This window comes from Mus caroli, unplaced genomic scaffold (assembly GCF_978045245.1).
Source record: "Mus caroli unplaced genomic scaffold, Mus_caroli_1 scaffold_13, whole genome shotgun sequence".
In the NCBI taxonomy this organism is placed as follows: Eukaryota; Metazoa; Chordata; class Mammalia; order Rodentia; family Muridae; genus Mus; species Mus caroli.
In genome coordinates, this window is record NW_028227268.1 from 49,207,648 (window position 1) to 49,219,835 (window position 12,188).

The window sequence follows — 12,188 nt, forward strand, 5'->3', positions numbered from 1 at the left end:
CTTTTTCAGAAGCTGGTGTGTTTCTCTGCAGACCTGGGTATGTGCTCTAGTGACCTGCTCTACACCGCACACAGGCAGAGTGGGATTTTAAATAAAGGCTGAACACTGTTAAAATTGATATTCACACTTTGCTTTCTTCACCTTTGCTTGAGGTGGTTTATCTAAAGAAAATTAATGCCTTTATTTGCAATAATGGCCAGTATCTGTGAGGCAACTCCAGCTGAAAGTATTTCTCATAATAGGTAAGCAAAATACTTTCCTGCGGCCAAGAAGAAACAAAGCAATGAATTCTTGCCTCACCATTGTCTCCACTGAGATATTACTTTTGGTTTCTATGTCACATTATTAAATAACAGGATTTTGAGAGTTTAAAGAATTACCCATGATTATGTATCTCACCATGTTCCTTTTAACAGTGACATTGCTTCTTTTGGATTCATTATCAAAACCACTATCTGTTCATATGTAAATATGATACATTTGTAACAATTCTTATACCTTCACCTGTCACTGAAGGCAGCTGAAGTTCATCCTCTTACACTTTTCTTGTTAGCACCTTAAAGCTGGTAAGACGCTAAAAAGAAAATATGTTATATTAAAGGCATCATTACCAACTAATAGTTTGACATTTACTTTCTACATAGAATATAGTGCACATCACAGGGAGAAACATTGTTCTCTCTTGCAACGTGCATCCATATATTTATTATCAGTCTCTAGAAGAAATAGTAAATAAGAACTCAAACTGTGCCTAAATTATTAATTGGAATTTTCTGAAGATTTCTCTCTCATTTCTTTTTTTTTCTGTTTTATTCTGATAGAATTTTCACATTTAAAGATATAGATACAAAGATTCAGAAATTTCAGAAATGGAAGATGTAGTTTTAGTTCACAGAGAACTTTCAAATCTTATTGTGTACTTTTAAATTAATACAAACTATACTGCAAATAACTTCATCTGAGATAAAAAAATTTACTGCACCTAAGAATATTTAGACTCATGGCACAACAAAGGCAGATGGAAATACTCTGCAACCAGGCTTGCAGCTTAAAGATGACAGAATGTACTATTAAACTGTATGGATCCATTAAGCTGACACTCTGAAATAGAAACACATTTGCTTAGCATTTGGCTCAGTATCTTTGTATGCATTGCCTCCAACAAATACTAAGCATTGAGGCTGATTGTTTTGTGCCAGGATACATTTGTGAACCTCTAACTACCAAGGAGCTGATTCCAATGCAATCACATTATGATCTCTTTATCCATGCTCATGTTCGGGCTCCCTGTAAATGTTAACACAGCAGAAAGGTGGAGCCCTGAGCCTAGTTTAGGCAAGCATTATAGAAGCAAGAAGGGAGTGTCTAGCCTGGTACACATCAGATTCAGGAGCCATTATGGTCTTTAACAGGTGCTTGGAGCCAAACCATAAACTTCTGCTTTTCTCTTGATTGGTGGTTGTTAGGAAGTTGAATTGTCAGGAGCAGGATTATAACATTAGGATGCAGATTTGTTGGGGAATAACATGGAAATTAGTGCTAGACACATGTTTTATTGGGGTGTAACCTGGAAACTGTTGCTAGATGTAGGTCTTGTTGGAGGATAACGTGGAAACTGGTACTAGGTACTGTCCTGTTTACTTGAGTTCAACCTTAGGTCGGGTTTTCTTTTGTTATTTGTTTTGTTTTGTTTTCTATACAAGCCATTTATTTGAAATGCCAACTCTATGTAGAATAAAGTCAGTGTTACATGCTTATCAGTAACAGTAGAAAAATAGAACCAGTGAAAACCTCTGTACAACTGTGATGGTACTCAAAAGAGAAATGTATCGTTTACAATGTTTCACACAGACGAGTTCAAGTTTGGAGGTACCTAAATAAAAATACTATATATTTATTTTAAAACACTATGTACAATTGAAGCGTAAACAAGTTTTACAAAGTACTGTTTATGCAGGTTGTAAAAACACTTGCATAGGACATGAAATCAGTTTAAGAAAGATTTCTGAGCCTTTAGCATTGAAGGCACATGACTTTACCATTAATAGCACAACCACAAGAAGCACTGTGGCGGAGGCCAGATGTGGCACATACCTGGACGATGAGGGATCTCAGGAGCCTCAGGGCTTCCAACTGTCTCATCTAAGAGCAGAATCCCCACAGCGTCTACCCACATAACTCAGACAGACATGTGCAGGCAAACCCAAGGACTCTTCCAGAACGTACCTCATCTCAGAGCTCATAGAAACACACGAGTACAAGATATTCCCAGGACACAAACTTGCAGTCCTTCTGTAAAAATGGCCACAGCATTATAATATTCTGAATACAGAAGACTGGTATGGTCATGGATATACTTTTTAAGGGAAAAAAAAAATCAAACGACTTGCCCAGACAATAACCACATGACAGCTAGTACAATTGTTAGGACAAAGGAACTTACACTTTACAGAGCACTGTTCAAAGCAGTGTTGACAGAGGATAGTAGAACACCTGCAGGGTGTGCAGAAGAGCTCTTAGCAAGAGTATATGAATGAGGCTTGAAAGTAACTACATGGTAGACTTTGTGATCTGCTGCAGAATTCGGGGATAGCACCCATCACTGCAGCATTAATAGTCTTGACTACAAAGAGCTTAAATCAGCACTAAGAAACATGCAATTGCCTTATTACTGCAAAACAATGGTCTTAAGCAAATTTCACGAAAAGCATTTTTCCCTTAAAAGTCAAGTTCAGTATTATGAACACATATCTCCTTGTTGTAGACACAGGGAATGTTGATCCTTCAACACTAGAGAATGCACCCAAGGCAGGCTTTGGCCCATCTGGCGCCATGTGGCATTCATTAGCTCTCATTACACTCTGTAGAATCAGTTTCATTCAAATGTACAAGAGGTGTACCCATTGCTATCAACTTCAACAAACAATGAAAGAGAATGCAATGAAGGATGACAAATGTTAACAAAAGACCTGCAACCAAACAGAACGGTCAATGAGGAAGCACAATCAGGAATTAGGCTGAGTTATAGAAGAGGTGCAGAAGACATGTATTAACACTCTAAGCCCTAAAAGCCCAACAGGTTACCAAAATGGTAGGCCACCTCAGGCCCAGGGACTGCACTAAAGAACAAAGCCAATGGAGGAATGTAAAGGGGAGGCAGTGCATGGAAATTTAAAGATCTATGTTTTGAATGGTTTTAGTTTTTTTCTCCTTATGAGCCACAGGCAACTTTAAATGTAAGGTTTTTTTTTAATCACAAAACAAAAACAAAAATACAAGAAAAGGATCAACAGCTTCTTGAGAACCTAAGTGGTGATTCTCCAGGTTCAACACTCAGTGGGACTGGAATGCTGATAGTCCAAATGGCCTGATTGTCCCTGGCCTCAAAAGGAGACCTGGGATTTTTGTGATTTCATTCTTATTAAATTTCTATACTAAGAAAAATGCCAGTGCCTGTGGCCTAAGGTTTATATTATACATAAATACCTTGTTTTATGAGACCAACCCTATTCACACTTCATGTTTGTAAATACAGCATTAAGAAATTTCACTTAGGACCACTGGTGAGTGGAACACAACTTCTGTTTCAATCCAATCACGCAGGGACAGCATTAGGGAAGCAAAAAACCCGGCCTGACCAGGGTCACAAGTCCCTTCTGGTCGGCACCAGCACTGGGTCACTTTGGACGTGGAGTTTGTGGACACCCACAAGGTCCCTAGAAGACTCTCCATGCAATCTTAGGACCACTGACCAGACAGCTCCATGCTCATCAAAGGAGACACCACTTCTAGGCACTGTAACATGCCCAGGATCTTTGGCAACAGGACCCCAGAATAAAAGGAGCTTGGTCACACCAGTATTTCAAGGTCTCAGAGGAACTTGACTGCCAAGAACTCTAACACACCCAGAACCTCAGGTTCACAGGAGCCCACAAGCAAAGGATCACAGAGAAAGCTGGACTCTAAGGAGCCCTGAGTCAACTGGGATTATAGGAAGGACAGGCTCCAATCAGATATATTGAGGTCAGCAAATACTTCCAAAACATAAAGGAAGAGATACCTATGAGCATACAAGAAGCCTACAGAACTCCAAATAGACCAGACCAGAAAAGAGATTCCTCCCGACACATAATAATCAGAACAACAAAAGCACTAAATAAAGACAAAATATTAAAATCAGCAAGGGAAAAAGGTCAAGTAACATATAAAGGCAGGCCTATTGTAATTACTCCAGACTTTTCCAGACAATAAAAGTCAGAAGATCCTGGACAGATGTTATATAGACACTAAGAGAACACAAATGCCAGCCCAGGCTACTCTACCCAGCCAAACTTTCAATTGCAATAGATGGAGAAACCAAAGTATTCCATGACAAAACCAAATTCACACATTATTTTTTCATGAATCCAGCCCTTCAAAGGATAATAACGTAAATAATCCAATACAAGGACAGAAACTGCGCCCTAGAAAAAGCAAGAAAGTAATCCTTCAACAAACCTAAAAGAAGACAGCCACAAGAACAGAATGCCAACTCTAACAACAAAAATAATAGGAAGCAACAATTGCTTTAGCTTAATATGTCTTAATATCAATCGACTCAATTCACCAATAAAAAGACATAGACTAACAGACTGGCTACACAAATAGGACCCAACATTATTAGGCTTACAGTAAACCCATCTCAGGGAAAAAGACAGAAACTACCTCAGAGTGAAAGGCTGGAAAACAATTTTCCAAGCAAATGGACTGAAGAAACAAGCTGGAGTAGCCATTCTAATATTGAATAAAATTGATTTCCAAACCAAAGTTATCAAAAAAGACAAGGAGGGGTACTTCATACTCATCAAGGTAAAATATTCCAAGAAGAACTCTCAATTCTGAATATCTATGCTCCAAATGCAAGGGCATCACATTCATTAAAGAGACTTTAGTAAAGCTCAAAGCACACATTGCATCTCACAATAATAGTGGGAGACTTCACCACACCACTTTCATCAATGGACAGATCATGGAAACAGAAACTAAACAGGGACATGGTGAAACTAACAGAAGTGATGAAACAAATGGATTTAACAGATATCTACAGAACATTTTATCCTAAAGCAAAAGGATATAAATTCTTCTCAGCACCTCATGGTACCTTCTCCAAAATTGACCACATAATTGGTCACAAAACAGGCCTCAACAGGTACAAAAATATTGAAATTGTCCCATGCATCCTATCAGATCACAATGGACAAAGGCTGATCTTCAATAACAACATAAATAATGGAAAGCCAACATTCATGTGAAAACTGAACAACACTCTTCTCAATGATACCTTGGTCAAGGAAGGAATACAGAAAGAAATTAAAAACTTTTTAGAGTTTAATGAAAATGAAGCCGCAACATATCCAAACCTATGGAACACAATGAAAGCATTTCTAAGAGGAAAACTCATAACTCTGAGTGCCTCCAAAAAGAAACTAGAGAGAGCACACACTAGCAGCTTGACAACACACCTAAAAGCTCTAGAATAAAAGGAAGCAAATTCACCCAAGAGGAGTAGATGGCAGGAAATAATCAAACTCGGGGGCGAAATCAACCAAGTGGAAACAAAAGAACTATTCAAAGAATCAACCAAACAAGGAGCTGGTTCTTTGAGAAAATCAACAAGATAGATGACCCCTTAGCAAGACTCACTAGAGGACACAGGGACAACATCCTAATTAACAAAATCAGAAATGAAAAGGGAGGCATAACAACAGATCCTGAAGAAATTGAAAACACCATCAGATCCTTCTACAAAAGGTTATACTCAACAAAACTGGAAAACCGGGATGACATGGACAAATTTCTAGACAGATACCAGGTACCAAATTTAAATCAGGATCAAGTTAATGATCTAAACAGTCCCATATCCCCTAAAGAAATAGAAACAGTCATTAATAGTCTCCCAGCCAAAAAAGACCAGGACCAGATGGGTTTAGTGCAGAGTTCTATCAGACCTTCAAAGAAGATCTAATTCTAGTCCTGCACAAACTATTCCACAATAGAGAAGTAGAAGGTACTCTACCCAACTCATTCTATGAAGCCACAATTACTCTGATACCTAAACCACAGAAAGATCCAACAAAGATAGAGAACTTCAGATCAATTTCCCTTATGAATATCGATGCAGAAATACTCAATAAAATTCTCGCTAACTGAATCCAAGAACACAAAACAATCATCCATCCTGACTGTACTGGCTATTTTTGTGTCAACTTGACACAGCTGGAGTTATCACAGAGAAAGGAGCTTCAGTTGAGGAAATGCCTCCATGAGATCCAACTGAAAGGCATTTTCTCAATTAGTGATCAAGGGGGAAAGGCCCCTCTTGTGGGTGGGACCATTCCTGGGCTGGTAGTCTTGGTTCTATAAGAGAGTAGGCTTAGCAAGGCAGGGGAGGCAAGCCAGTAAAGAACATCCCTCCATGGCCTCTGCATCGGCTCCTGCTTTCTGACCTGTTTGAGTTCCAGTCCTGACTTCCTTTGGTGAAGAACAGCAGTATGGAAGTGTAAACCGAATAAACCCTTTCCTCCCCAACTTGCTTCTTGGTCATGATGTTTGTGCAGGAATAGAAACCCTGACTAAGACACTGACCAAGTAGGTTTCATTCCAGGGATGCAGGAATGGTTTAATATATGGAAGTCAACATAATCCATTATATAAACAAACTCAAATCAAAAACCACATGATCATCTCGTTAGATATGGAGAAAGCATTTGACAAAATCCAACACCCATTCATGGATAAAAGTCTTCGAAAGATCAGGAATTCAAACCCATACATAAACATGACAAAAATAGTCTACAGCAAACCAGTGGAAAACATCAAAGTAAATGGTGAGAATCTGGAAGCAATCCCACTAAAATCAGGGACTAGACAAGGCTCCCCACTTTCTCCCTACCTATTCAACATTGTACTTGAAGTCCTACCCAGAGCAATTCAACAACAAAAGGACATCAATGGAATACAAATTGGAAAGGAAGAAGTCAAAATATCACTTTTGGCAGATGATATGATAGTATATATAAGTGACCCTAAAAATTCCACCAGAGAACTCCTAAACCTGGTAAACAGCTTCAGTGAAGTAGCTGGATATAAAATTAACTCAAACATATCAATGGCCTTTCTCTACACAAAGGATAAACAGGCTGAGAGAGAAATTATGGAAACAACACCCTTTTCAATAGTCACAAATAATATAAAATACCCTGTCATGACTCTAAATAAGGAAGTGAAAGATCTGTTTGATAAGAACTTTAAGTCTCTAAAAAAAGAAATTAAAGAACATCTCAGAAGTTGGAAAAATCTCCCATGCTCATGGATGGGCAGGATCAATATAGTAAAAATGGCTATCTTGCCAAAAGCAGTCTACAGATTCAGTGCAATCCCCATCAAAATTCCAACTCAATTCTTCAACGAATTAGAAAGGGCAATCTCCAAATTCATCTGGAAAAACAAAAACCTAGGATAGCAAAAAGTATTCTCAACAATAAAAGAACCTCTGGTGGAATCACCATGCCTGACCTAAAGCTGTACTACAGAGCAATTGTGATAAAAACTGCATGGTACTGGTATAGTGACAGACAAGTAGACCAATGGAATAGAATTGAAGACCCAGAAATGAACCCACACACCTATGGTCACTTGATCTTTGACAAGGGAGCTAAAACCTTCCAGTGGAAAAAAGACAGCATTTTCAACAAATGGTGCTGGCACAACTGTCAGTTATCATGTAGAAGAATGCGAATTGATCCATTCCTATCTCCTTCTGCTACGGTCAAATCTAAGGGGATCAAGGAACTCCACATAAAACCAGAGACACTGAAACTTATAGAGGAGAAAGTGGGCAAATCCTTGAAGATATAGGCACAGGGGAAAGCTTCCTGAATAGAACAGTAATGGCTTGTGCTGTAAGATCGATAACCAACAAATGGGACCTCATAAAATTGCAAAGCTTCTGTAAGGCAAAAGACACTGTCAATAAGACAAAAAGGCCACCAACAGATTGGAAAAGGATCTTTACCAATCCTAAATCAAATACGGGACTAATATCTGATATATATAAAGAACTCAAGAAGGTAGACTCCAGAAAATCAAATAACCCCATTAAAAATGGGGCTCAGAGCTAAACAAAGAATTCTCACCTAAGGAATACAGAATGGCAGAAAAGCACCTGAAAAAATGTTCAACATCCTTAATCATCAGGGAAATGCAAATCAAAACAACCCTGAGATTCCACCTCACACCAGTCAGAATGGCTAAAATCATAAATTCAGGTGACAGAAGATGCTGGTGAGGATGTGGAGAAAGAGGAACACTCCTCCATTGTTGGTGGTATTATGAGCTTGTACAACCACTCTGGAAATCAGTCTGGCAGTTCCTCTGAAAATTGGACATAATACTACTGGAGGATCCTGCAATACCTCTCCTGGGCATATATCCAGATGATGTTCCAACTGGTAAGAAGGACACATGCTCCACTATGTTCATAGCAGTCTTATTTATAATAGCCAGAAGCTGGAAAGAACCCAAATGTCCCTCAACCGAGGAATGGATACAGAAATTATGGTACATTTACACAATGGAGTACTACTCTGCTATTAAAAAGAATGAATTTATGAAATTCCTAGGCAAATGGATGGACCTCGAGGGCATCATCCTGAGTGAGGTAACCCAATCACAAAAGAACTCACATGATATGTACTCACTTGTTGCGGGCCATCCAGAGGCTCACGAAGAATGGGTATGGGTGAGATGGCAGACTCGAGCTGAAAGAAAAGGAACTAGCCGGACAGGAGAAAGAACAGAGATAAGACAATTGGGTTCTGATCAAAGCTCAATTTTACTATTTCGTGCACTGAGTTATGAAGGAGGGGGAAGGGGCTAATTCCGGCCAAACAATCTTGGAGTCGAGTTGCAGGTGACCATGTGGTTGGCTCTGGAACAGCTAGGCAGCAGGTAGCAGGTAGCAGCAGTGGGAGTGGCAGAAAGATAGGGTGGCAAGCTCCACCCCATGCTCTCTTCTTGCTAATAGTGAAACCTGAGCTAACAGGTTTCAGGCTGAGGATAGGGAGGTTACACTCACTGATAAGTGGATATTAGCCCAGAAACTTAGAATACCCAAGATATAAGATACAATTTGTTAAACACATGAAACTCAAGAAAAACGAAGACCAAAGTGTGGACACTTTGCCCCTTCTTAGAATTGGGAACAAAACACCCATGGAAGGAGTTACAGAGACAAAGTTTGGAGCTGAGAGGAAAGGATGGACCATCTAGAAACTGCTGCACCTGGAGATCCATCCCATAATCAGCCTCAAACGCTGACACCATTGCATACACCAGCAAGATTTTGCTGAAAGGACCCTGATATAGCTGTCTCTTGTGAGGCAATGCCAGTGCCTGGCAAACACAGAAATGGATGCTCACAGTCAGCTATTGGATGGAACACAGGGCCCCCAATGGAATAGCTAGAGAAAGTACTCAAGGAGCTAAAGGGGTCTGCGACCCTATAGGTGGAACAACAATATGAACTAACCAGTACCCCAGAGCTCGTGTCTCTAGCTGCATATGTATCAGAAGATGACCTAGTCGGCCCTCAGTGGAAAGAGAGGCCCATTGGTCATGCCAACTTTATATGCCTCAGTATAGGGGAATGTTAGGGCCAAGAAGTGAGAGTAGGTGGGTAGGGAAGTGGGGTGGGAGGGTATGGGGACTTTTGGGATAGCACTGGAAATGTAAATGAAGAAAATCCTAATTAAAAAAAAAAGTGTGTGATCAATGGTTCTAAAATGTTAAAACCAAAACCTATCAAAGGTGAGAAAGAATTGATGTACTTGCTTCTCTGCAGCACCAGCACAGTACAGTCTGATCTGGAACAATCTCAAACCACATCAAACAATTAGGTCCCAGAAACAGGCAGGAACAGGATGGAATTGCTTTTGCTTCTGCCACCTGAGACTGTGCTTCAAAAGATATAACTTTTAAAGATGAGCAGAGTCCTGTGGTTTTCTATCTTAAGAAAAACAAAAACAAAAACAAAAACAAGAGCCTGAAAGGTTATGTGAGCCCACCTTACAGCAGATATCTATCTTTCTATCTGCCCTGTTCAAGCCTGCAAGCTTAGACTGCACATTACCAGGGTCAGCCTCATTCCCTGGACTCTGAGCTAACTAGTCAGGCAGCCAGACCCGTGGCAATGATTGTGGGGAATACCTAGATGGGCATGTTCCCATCCCTGAGATTATCTATTGTTAAGATGGTTTAGATGTCAGATCATTCCTGAGTGTATATCCACAGGGTAAAGTAGGAAAAGATTGTAAGAGAAACTACAGTTTCAGGAGAAATCAGAGTTGCTGATACCCAATAGAAATCTATTTACTTCAAAGTGTGTGCAATTCACTTCTGCAGGGGCTGTGAAGGCTCCCTAGCCTGCATAGTTTTAGAGTGAGTGTAAGTGATTCCTAGCTATGTGCATACACATAGAGAAGAGGTTCTCAAGTGTCTTTTCCATACACAATATTCAGGCCTTCCATCCACCTTTATCCCCTCTGCCCCCTCCATACCACCCTCCAGCTACTCCAATCCATAACCAGCTCAAGGCAGGCTGGAAACAAAGGCCTCCCAGTCACCACCCTTCCCGTTCATTTTCTTACCCTGTAAACATTCACTGTTTCACTCCAGAACAGCTTCTAAACCTGGCTCTCCCCCAGTCTATTTGCCAGGTGTTAAAGTAGCACCTCCCGACTGCACCGACACCACAGGCCTGGGGAGAGAGATGGTTGCTGCTGCTGCTGCTGCTGCTGCTGCTGCTGCTGCTGCTACTACTACTACTACTACTACTACTACTACTACTACTACTACTACTACTACTGCTGCTGCTGCTGCTGCTGCTGCTTCAGCAGCAATAATATCTGAGAAGCAAGTGTGTCCACAGCCTGTGCTGAATGACCTGATGCCCGATATCGCCATGGGGATGTCTACACTGTCACTCAAGGACAGGAGGCTCCCAGAGCTTGCTGCAGACACAGAATTATGCCAGACAGTTTCTGAAGCAGGAACGGGACCTCCCCAGCATCTGTCATGTATTCTACGGAGACATACACACACATCTCTGAAAAAAACCACACTAGAGCAGAAAGTAGAAGGTAGAGAAAATCTGCAGGAATACCCAGATCTCTATGACTTCTCAAATGCTGCTTGCAGACCTTCCAGTCCTGCTCCTGGCAGACGTTCCCCTTCCCCTGCTCATGGTAGATACTTTGATCCAGACTTGTACAGCCACAATAAAGCATCAACAAATGGCTTAAAGTCAGCTTACCTACCTGGTCAGACCTCTCCTAAAAAGCAGGAAGATACTAGGAGAGAATATCCACTTTCTCCTGATGGGCATCTACACAAGCAGAAGAGTGAGCCAGTATGTCTGGACGTTGTTGAGCAGCCTCCCCAGAGGTCAGACTTTCCTTCCACAGCCTCAGAAAATGCTAGTAATGGTCCAGCCCATGTCAGGGCACGGACTGCAGTAGAAACTGACTTGACTTTTGGACTGACACCTAACAGAACTCCTTCCCATTCTGCGTGTAGCTCTGAAGTTCTTGACGAGCGATCCAGTAGACGACAGACAGTGAGTCCCTGGGCCATGGAGCTCAGAGAAATGCAGATCTGGAAAGGAGTGATTCCATTAGCAGAGGATGGAGGTCGCCAAGCAAGCCAGACTTCCTCTACAAAAAGTCTGCCCTCTGAAGTAGCTTCTGAATCTGTGCCTGAGATGTGAAACATCCTGTCTTATGATGTAACCCAACAGCTTACTCACAGGTTTATGGACGCCAGCTCAGTTCCACATTTTATTCTAGCTTTCGTGTGTATATATGTTTATTATACATGGCATGCTAAGAGGGTTGTTTTGAATGCTGCATCCGTCTTTTGTGTTTAAAAGTTGTGTGGGGATCATCTTAAAGAGCAAGCAAGCTGGCACTTTCTCTCCTTTACAGATAACTAACTTTTTGCACTTGTACATTTTACTTGTATTGATTTTATAACAGTGTGTTAAACTTTATTGCTACATTTAAAGGACTGTATTTTCATACTTTTTGCATTTTACCTATCATCTACCAGTTTCCATGTGCATTGGGTTGCACACTAAGATGTATTTTCTTACA

The 12,188-nt window shown here is 40.7% G+C and overlaps 2 pseudogenes; one reads left to right on the top strand and one right to left on the bottom strand.

Moving 5' to 3' along the window:
• The window catches only part of LOC110304518 (uncharacterized), an 89,699-nt pseudogene extending 87,523 nt beyond the window's left edge, over positions 1-2,176 (bottom strand).
• Positions 2,177-10,499: 8,323 nt separating this feature from the next.
• LOC147001463 (BTB/POZ domain-containing protein 7 pseudogene) lies at positions 10,500-11,772 on the top strand (annotated as a pseudogene).
• The last annotated feature ends 416 nt before the right edge of the window (positions 11,773-12,188 follow it).